The sequence below is a fragment of the Octodon degus genome, unplaced genomic scaffold, assembly GCF_000260255.1.
Source record: "Octodon degus isolate 3935 unplaced genomic scaffold, OctDeg1.0 scaffold00040, whole genome shotgun sequence".
NCBI lineage: Eukaryota > Metazoa > Chordata > Mammalia > Rodentia > Octodontidae > Octodon > Octodon degus.
This window is the reverse complement of record NW_004524616.1, coordinates 14519313-14528248: the sequence shown is the minus strand read 5'-3', so window position 1 is coordinate 14528248 and position 8936 is coordinate 14519313. Positions and strand designations below refer to the sequence as shown.

Here is an 8936-nt window from a genome sequence, read left to right as displayed (position 1 = left end):
AAAGAGACACACTAAGACACATTGCCAGGTTGTTTTTTTTTTTTTTTTTTTTTTTTTTTTTTTTTTTTTTTTTTTGAGACTGACTTAGTAACTCTCACTGAGTTACTACGTTTCCCAGGCTGGGCTAGAGATGAAGATCTTTCAGCCTCAGGCTCCCAGAGTGCTAATGTGACAAGTGTTCTTCACCATTGTTAGCTCCAAGCAGTGCCTTTCTGAGGAAGCACCTTGGTTGTTAAGTGATATGTCTCTCATCTGAAGGAGGTACTATAGTTAGAAAATTTCATTAAATGAATTCAACACCATAAATCTCACTTTGATGTCTCCTCCACATGTTCCCTGAAATAACAGATTAGATTTTAGAATTTATTCTTGAAAACATTCATGCTGTATACATATTAACTTTTTTAATAACACCAAATGTAGCCTTCACTTGTTCCTAAATAACATGTATTCTAGTCTTTCAGCATATCTTCTAAAATCACCACTCAGATTAGCTAGCACTTTTGATGCATTATGTTCCATTCAAACCTCAATAAAACACCAACTTTATTCTGCAAAACTGTAAGGTCACTGAGATGACTCCAGCTTTGGTGGTACTATATCACAGAGCTGACTCACCTGGAGATTGTCCATAGTTAATAGCCTTTTTCAAAACTGCCTGTATTTGTTTTTATTTTTTTTCTACATCTAAGTATGCATTGTGTATGTGTACTTTTCATTCTAACTTCATCAATTAAAAGAAAGCAATTTCTACCAGCTGTGAGTCATCTATAAAACTTGTTTGCTTCCTAAGTTTTAATCACAATTTTTACAAATGTTAGTCCAAGACAGAGAAGTGCTGCATGCAGCCACTTCTGGGGCCTGTCAGGAGGAGATGTTAACCAGAGAACTGATGTTCTGTGGGTAGCTGTTTAAAAAGCCACGTGATTATTCAAAAATCCAAATTTCATATTAGAATTACAGAATATTAGTGATCTTTCTGAAGTTCCAATAAGTCAAGTTACTTATTTAAGTGAGCGGACTTATTATCAGACTTGGAAACAGGATTCAGTTACTTTAATTTTATGACTACCTTAATTATTATTTCTTTCTTTTCTAAAAAGTAAAACATTTTTTCTATCAGCTGTATTTGGTAAATGTCAACACAGTTTCTTTCATTGAGCACCAACTTGATGGGTCAGAATATATTTTTACTTCCTTCTCTTTACATAGTGCTTTTTAAAATTGTTTCTCTACCTCCCGCTCTGTGGTTCTGTGGGATAGACTGTGCCATAGATCGTCACTTTTGTAGATACCCACATATGAGTTTAAGTACAATGGGGGATGAGCGCTGAAATTAGATCACATGAACCTCTTAATATTGCCATCCACAGTTTTATTCAACTGTATTTTTCAGAGTGAGTAGCTGTAGCCCTTGAATATAATAATAGCCATTTGTGTGTTTTTGCAAAAGCATTATAATGCTTAAATTTTTGCAATACTTACTTGGGAGTCAAAATGTTATTTCAGAAAATATTTAGTGAGTCTTTCAGAAAATATTTCTTTTTTTCTTTTCAGGAGAGGTTCCATGGAGTGTTATACTATGAAAATGAAAGGTAGTATGGAAAGAAAGATAATTTCGAAGTTAGGATTTCACTTAACTTTTCTGATTTTTAGCTTTCTTGTTTAAATATGCTTATTTCAAGGAATCATTGAGCAAATGAAGGGTTATATATAAAGGTGCTATGAGGAAAATAATATACTGTATGCAACTAATACATTAATATTATGAAGAAAATAATGGGAAGGTATCAACTTTAGGAATATATAGGAAATTTCTACATAATTTCTACCTATTGTGTTCTAGAGATTCAGTAAGAATGACAAACAAAAGTATTCAGAACACATACTGACAACCTATGAAAAGTTCCAAAAGTATAGACTCTGTAAATAGGAAATTCTGTAAATACAAAAGTAAGCTGCAGAGTGGACCAGAGAGGGAAGTACAGGAAGTACATGGAAAAAAGAAATAGATAAGAGTTCTGATAGGATTTAAGATGATAAAAGTTATCTCTCTTCAGCAAGAAAGTTTAATAGCCCAAACTTGACTTGAGAACAGTTTTGAGACATGGTAGCTTAAAACACTGACTACAGAGGATCCATATAAAGAGAGGAGAATGCTCAAGATTGGAAGAAAATCCCTGAAATTTCTCCTTTCTGAGGAATAAGGTAGCACTTGGAAAGTGTTACAGTTTAAATGAAGAACAGCTCCCTGCCTCAAAAACAAAACAAAGCAGAAATTTCATGCCCACAAAGGCCAGTTTTTGCAGGGAGTTGGACTGTGGGGCCCTGTGCCCATCTGTGCATCTCCACTGGCGGGTTCAGCTCTGGGAGCTGCGGTCTGGCTGGAAGGTCAGGTCCAAGGCAGATGTGATCTGGAAGGCTGCATTCCCAGCAGCACCTCCCTCTCTTTGCCTCCTGGTACCATGCTGCAAGCAGCTTTCCTCTGCCAGGGCTTACCCCTACGGTATTTCTCGTTAGGAGTCAGACAACCAGGAGGAGCCTGCCAAAATTGTGAGCCAAGGTGCACCCCTCCTCCTTTAAGTTGTGGGAGTCAGACCTTGTGTCCCAGGGATAAGCCAAGTGACTAAAACAGGAGAGGAAGAGAAGGAGGATCAGAGGAAGCATAGCAAAAATAGAAAACCCTGGAAATTAAAAGGTCTAGAGAAATAATAGAATGCCAACAACAAAAGACATAAAATATCCCTTTTCTGACCCAAACAAGTACCTAGTTTCTGTTCAGTACCCAAAGAGAAAGAAATACCCACAAAATAAACAGCAACACCAGTCAAACTTCCTCTCCTCTGTACCTACATGCATTTGCACCTACACACATACAGAAAAAGATGAGACACTGTAACATTAGTGTAACTAGGAAGACAATGCTTACACAAAACTATTATACATACAGAAAAATAATAAAAAGATGAGAATGAGATACTAGTTGGTGAATATTCCCAGGTTAAGTGTGCTTCTTGACTATAATCAACTGTTGGATTTTGATTCTTGATCCATTATGCTAATCTGTGTCTTTTGATTGGTGAATTGAGTATACTTACACTGATGGCTATCATTATAAGTATTGATTTGTTTTTCTCATTTTATTATTTTCAGGTGTTGTTTTGTTTTTCTTCCATTCTTCTTAATTACTAACCCTACTTGATGTATTCCTTTTATTGGAGTTTTGGCAAGTTAGCTTTATTGCCTCCTTCTAAGATATCTTTGAGAATGTTTTGGACTGTGGTTCAGTGGTGGTCTTGCTGTTTTGAGTTCTTTCTGCAGTGTTGGCTTGGTGGACATCAATTTATACAGATTATCTTTGCCATGAAAAATGTTTATTTTCCATCACTTTTTATGGTCGGTTTCTCAGGATGTAGTCATCTGTATTGGAAATTGTTTTCTTTTAAGACTTGGAAAAAAATTGCTCCAATATCCTCTGTCCTTCAAATTTGGTGTTAAGAAATTTACTGTTATTGTTATGGGCTTAACTTTATGCACTGCTTGATGTTTTTTCCCTAAGTTTTAGTATTTTTGGTTTGTGCTTACTTTGTAGGCTTCTGATTCTGATATGTCAGAGAGGGTGTTCTTTCGTCATGGCTATTTGAGGCTGAATTACCTCATTTATCTGGAATGATTTGTTTCCCTAAATTTGGACAATTTTTTGCCACAATTTTAATGAATAAGTTAAAAGCCATTGGTGTCATCTTCAAACCTTTCCTTAATGCCTATGATTTGCAGGCTGGTTTCTTGCATTCCTTAGGACCTATGGATTCAGATCCATGGGGTTTCTTTTGTTGTTGTTGTTGTTTTTGTTTTTGTTTCTTGGGAGGGTATTGATGAGTGAATGTTCTACTATCCTATCTTTACATCCTGACAATCTCTGTTCAATTTGTTTTTTCCTGCTGCTTATGTTTTCAACTGACTTTTCATATTCAGTATTCTTGCCTGATTCCTTTTAATAACCTCCAAGTTTTTATGAATGTGATTATTTTTATCTTTGTATTGATTTCTTTAACTCAATAAGTTACTTGTAAGCCAGGTGTGGTAGTGCATGCCTGTGAACCCAGCATTTGGGAGGCTGAGGCTGGAGGATTGAGAGGTCGAGGCCAGCCAGTGTTACAGAGTGAGTTCAACACCAACCTGAACTACATAATGAGACCCTGCCTCAAAAACTATAGAAAATAAAATAATCATAAATTCTTTGTATTTCCCTTAAGCTTATTGAACTTCTTTCAATTAAATATTTTGTCTATCATTCTTGTTAAACTCGTTGAACATCTTCTGCATTTTTTACTTCTTTTTTCTTTTATCTCTTGAAAACTTAAACCATTTTTTTACATTCTTTGCCTAAAATTTCCTCCACGTTAGTGCCTATAAGATCAGCCTGTGGAGCCATAAAGTTTATGGAGGCACGTTGTTGCCTTGTTTCTTTCATGTTTCTTTCCATTGTTTTTATGCTGAGGGCTGAAGATCATCTATGGTAGAAAACTGTCACTACAGGAAAGTGTGGTGGAAATTTCTATTTATTTATTTATTTATTTATTTTCCAGAACTGGGGATTGAACTCAGGCCCTTGTCTTTCCAGGGAAGCGCCTATTCCACTGAGCCATCTCCCCAGCCCCTATTTTTTATTTTGTTTTTTAAAATTTCTTTAGTTAATGTATGTAGTCCTGTGATGTGGCCTTGGCTGTTATTGTGTGTTGGTGGTTATGCACCGTGAACTGGCATGTCGCTCAGTGGTCCCAGGGAAAGACAGTCAGAGGGTTTAGAAAATATAGATGAGACGAAAGCTGAGGTTAGGAGGAGTAGCTTTTTTTGTAGGTGGGAAAAGAGGACTGAACCATCACTCTAGGGGTGTTTATTTATACTTTTGAGTTAGTATCATGAGCTACAGGGTTGTCTGGCAATTACAGACTGGAATTGTCTCAGGCAACATGTTTTCTCATGACTAAAATATTTTTAGCTTCAGCTGCTCCCTACATTTATGAACCTTTTCAACTACTGTATTGTAAGAACAGAACAACTACTGGTTATGTCATCATTTATGGGACTGACCATAAATCAATCATATAATTGCACTCTTTTCAACCACCCATTAAAACAATGAAATAGTACTGATGGTAAGTAAGTATGCTGGAATGTAGCAAAAAAGGGAATGAAAAGAGGTAGAAGAAAGAATACTCAAAATTAAAGAACAAATAAGAGATGGCAGAGAAGAAAGAAAGAAAGAAAGAAAGAAAGAAAGAAAGAAAGAAAGAAAGAAAGAAAGAAGAAAGAAAGAGACAGAGAGCAAGAAAAGGATACAACTTTGGTGACATCTTTATATCTGGAATGGAGGGCTGGTGAAGATGGGGTTATTTGTGAAGTTTTGAAAAAAAGAAGATGGAAGAAAGTATAACTGGAGATTTGAGGAAACTTTAAGGAGGATCAAACCAATGAATAGGTTGATAAAAACATTGTTTGAATGCTTTATACACAATTTTTGATGAAGATTAACCTAACATGCCCCTAAAAATGCTATATAAACTAAAGCAGTGATTAATTTTTATTGTCAATTTAACTTATACAAATACCTCACATATATTATAAGACAAGAAGTAAGGAAAGACAATAAATAAAGTAAAAAATTGAAAATAAATTATGATAATATTTGTCTTAGACAAAAGCAGGAGAGAGAAAAAGGGATTTGGGAAAGCATAAGAAACAAATTAAATAAAAAGAGAGGGTAAAGAGTTTTAATAGAGTATATAGGAAAATAGTGTCAATTTATGACTAAATCAGAAAACTAATTCAGCTTCTGTTACGAAACATCTGTTGACAGGGGAAAAATTAATTGTAGAGATAAATAGATAATAGAGGGTTCAAAACATGGCTTTCATTTTTCCGTTCACCCCAAGCCCCCCAAAGATCATTCTTTCAAATCAACCAGTGGTTCTCATTTTACAGTGTATATTGTTTCCACCTGAGGAACTTACACATATTGATTCTGTGGCCCTTACCAGTGAGTTTGATTTAATCAACTAGGGTTATAACTGGGTACTAAGAATTTGCAAGTTTTCCAGATGTTTTCAATGCACTAAGAAGGCTGAAAACCATTGCAGTGGAGGCATACAGTTCAAAATAGAAGAGTAAGATGAAGGGAAAATAATATTCACAAGAACAATTGTGTGGTTAAATATATATATATTAAATTTTCAAGAAATACATAAAATTTATTTAAAAAGACAAATTGGGCAAACAAAAAAATTTCCTCATGTAGAATAGAATGACCAACTATCATATATTTCAGTTGTCTCTGAGACACATTTAGTGCAATCTCATTACATAGCAGAAAGTTTTCTTCAGAAAGTTTCTGTGAGCAAGACTAATTCTAGTATTTACATATTAAGTCTGTACATAGAGAAGAAATTCCAAAAAAAAATTAAGGCTGACTAGCCTAAGGTATTAAAACAAATTTTCAAAGCTCTGATTGAACTAGTACCGCATCAATGAATGTATAGCCTTACCAGTAAGACAGAATATCTGATCCAGAAATAGAGCCCTAAATATATAAAACTTTAGTGAATAATAAAACATATCAAAACTCTGGGGCAGAACACAAGCTTCATAACAGTTCTTGAGACAGTTGAAACACAGTTTTGGACTCATACCTTATGTCAAATTGATGAAGTTTTAAATGTAGCAGAGGAAATACAAGGATAAAACATGGGTGTTTTTTCTTTACAATTGTGATGTGGAGAAGATTTTCTTTTTCAAAATTCAGTTCCAATTAAACAAAAAAGGAATACATTATACTATATTAAGCAAAAAGCTTTTGCATTGGCAAAATCATAAAAAACTGAAAAATTTGGAAAAAAATAGAATATGTATGACCTATAGAAGTGTAATTTCCTTGTTAAATAAATGACAATGAAATAACCAACCAATTTTATTTTTTATTTTTATGTTTTTTATATTTTAGGGAAGGGTCTACAGGGTGTTCAGGGTCTCACTAGTATATTGGCCTCATAGTGATCCACTTGTTTGCAGCCTCCCAAAAGCTGGGATTACAGGCGCACACCACCACACCCCATCTCAATTACAGTCTCAGCACATCCCAGGGACAGTGTTGGCATGGCAGGCCTGGGGATTGAACCCCTGGCCTCTGCACCTGCTTGCAGATGCTTTAATCCCCTGAGCTATTTGGCCAGCCCTCAGATAGTTTAAAAAGATCTTCTAAAATATAAAAATGTATTTAACTTCATTCTTGAGTAGAAATGCACGCCAAACAGAAACTAACCTGAAATACTAACATATCCTTAAAACCCAATTCTGCCATCCATGTTTAAATACAGTCCTTCACTAAGTGAAACCACAGATCCTTCGTAAGAACATTCCAGATTTTAGTAAGTAAATTCTGACTTTACTAAGTAAATTCTAGTAGATTCCAGGTTTAGACAGAAAAAAGCAAGTTAACCCTAAAGGTATTATTGAAAGCAAGAAATTGCTCTGAATTTCAGCTGGTCACAAGACTCAGCCCAAAGTGACTACTACTTGTCAAATTTGGAAGAATTAGAGTGTAGAAATAGAAACTTAAAAACACCCTGTGAATTTCTGATAATACCATAAGACAATGAGGTACAGAAAAAGACAAAAATAAGGGAGCTTTCTTTTTGGAACAATATTAATAAATTAGAAACATTGATAAAGTCAGTAAAATTTAATCATCACTTACAACTTCCAGTGTAAGAATTGATCTGCAAGCTCTCGCGATCTATTATGGCTGGGGCAGGTTAACTATTTGGGCTGCGGTCGTGAAGTGAAGGCTTTCCGTGCTTTCACCGTCATCCTCTCAACGATGGCGTTTTTGTCACGGTTCTGCAATTTGCCGATTTGCAGGAACTCGGGCTATTTATCTCATTTTCAGCGTACACTCCTGTGCCTGCACATATGTAGGTTCTCAGCTCTCGCAACCAGCTCCACGCCAGCGGTGAAGCCGAAAACAGAGCCTGTGGAAAATGAAGCTGTTGCCCCAGAGTTCACCAACCGAAACCCTCGGAATCTGGAGCTGTTAGGTGTAGACAGGAAAGAGTGGGGTTGAGGGACCGTGTGGCCGTCCCGAGAATTCTGGCACAGGTTGCGAGTTATAAGGACTCAGCATCATGTGGAAGCCCTTGTGAAGCACTGGAATGGCCGGGTTGTGGCGTCAGCATCCACTCGTGAGTGGGCTATTAGAAAGCACCTTTATAGATCCAGAAACGTAGTAGCTTGTGAGAGTATAGGATGAGTGCTGGCACAGCGCTGCTTAGAAGCAGGAATCAATTTCATGGTCTTCCAGCCAACGCCTTGGGAAGCAGCAGCAGACTCGATAAAGCGTCTACAAAGTGCCATGACGGAGGGTGGTGTGGTGCTTCAGGAACCTCGGAGAATCTATGAATGAAATGGAGGCATTAATTGTGGAAATACAAAATTGTTAGCTACTTACGGCCATCAAAAGAAAGCTTCTGGAAGAAAAAGCCTGGAAGTTTCCTAGCAGTAATGTAGAAGTGGGCCGGGGAGATGGCTCAGTGGAATAAGCGCTTCCCTGGCAAGTATAAGGGCCTGAGTTCAATCCCTGGTTCCGCCAAAAATAAATAAATAAATAAATAAAGTAACAGTGGAAGATTATTTGTAGTTAGGTTTGGGGTGTGTGTGTGTGTGTGTGTGTGTGTGTGCCTGTAAAGTTTTGTTTTTTAATCTAAATTCTTCCTCATTTTTAGTTATGAAAGCTATATCTAAGGAAAGCATAATCATTTGCAACTTTTGAAGGACAAAATTTGTAAATTAACAAAATAAAGGCACAGTAACTTCTGTTAAAAAAAGAATTGATCTGCAAGAATCATCTATATACTTTCAAAATGATTAGGTGCAATTTAGAG

At 36.1% G+C, this 8936-nt stretch overlaps 1 pseudogene; it reads left to right on the top strand.

Moving 5' to 3' along the window:
- The first annotated feature begins 7876 nt into the window (after window positions 1-7876).
- Window positions 7877-8604, top strand: LOC101584255 (annotated as a pseudogene).
- Window positions 8605-8936: the final 332 nt, after the last annotated feature.